Source organism: Poecilia reticulata, linkage group LG13 (genome assembly GCF_000633615.1).
Source record: "Poecilia reticulata strain Guanapo linkage group LG13, Guppy_female_1.0+MT, whole genome shotgun sequence".
Lineage (NCBI taxonomy): Eukaryota > Metazoa > Chordata > Actinopteri > Cyprinodontiformes > Poeciliidae > Poecilia > Poecilia reticulata.
The window spans coordinates 33,372,593-33,373,384 of NC_024343.1; positions in this window are offsets into that span (position 1 = coordinate 33,372,593).

The following is a 792-nucleotide window of genomic DNA, read 5'->3' on the forward strand; positions in this document are numbered from 1 at the left end:
GAGCACAAAGATAAAATCCTGCTTTCAGACTGAAAATGTGTGCTTTCGACTTATGGCAGTGAAATTCCTCCATAGATAATCAGACTTATGAGCCATTCTGGACCGAATGAGAGCGTCACGCTGCGGTCAGCCATCTTTAAAGATGATATTTAACAGATCTGTTGGATTTAAAACCTCAGAAACAGCAAATATGTTTTACAAAAAGGCCACAGGAGAAAACAGCTCCATCTTTTCTACGTGTTCATGTTGAGTCCATAAATGTTTTCTAAGCTTTGGGTCCATTTTCTGCTTGGATGATAAAACAACAACAAAACATTTAAACATAACATACATTTAGGGATTTATCTACAGTTTTAACAGCCACTGTGAGGGAATATATGACAGTGGCAATAATAATAATAATAATAATAATAATAAAAATGTAATTAATCCCACAGCACATTTCATATCGTCCAACTGCAGACCTCAGTTTCCAGACTTCCTGTCCTCTCAGCCAATCAGATGTGAGCATGATGTCAGCCACAGACGGTTTGTTGTTGAAAATGTTTGGTTACTTCAGGGAAACTGCACTGAACTGTTAACCTGAACAGAACCTCAACGACAACATGAAGTAGGCAGAAAACCCTAACAAGGCGCCGCGTTCAATAAAGCTGCGTTCATTAAAGCCGCGTTCAATAAAGCTGCGTTCATTAAAGCTGCGTTCAAAAAAGCTGCGTTCATTAAAGTTACGTTCATTAAAGCTGCGTTCAATAAAGCTGCGTTCATTAAAGTTACGTTCATTAAAGCTGCGTT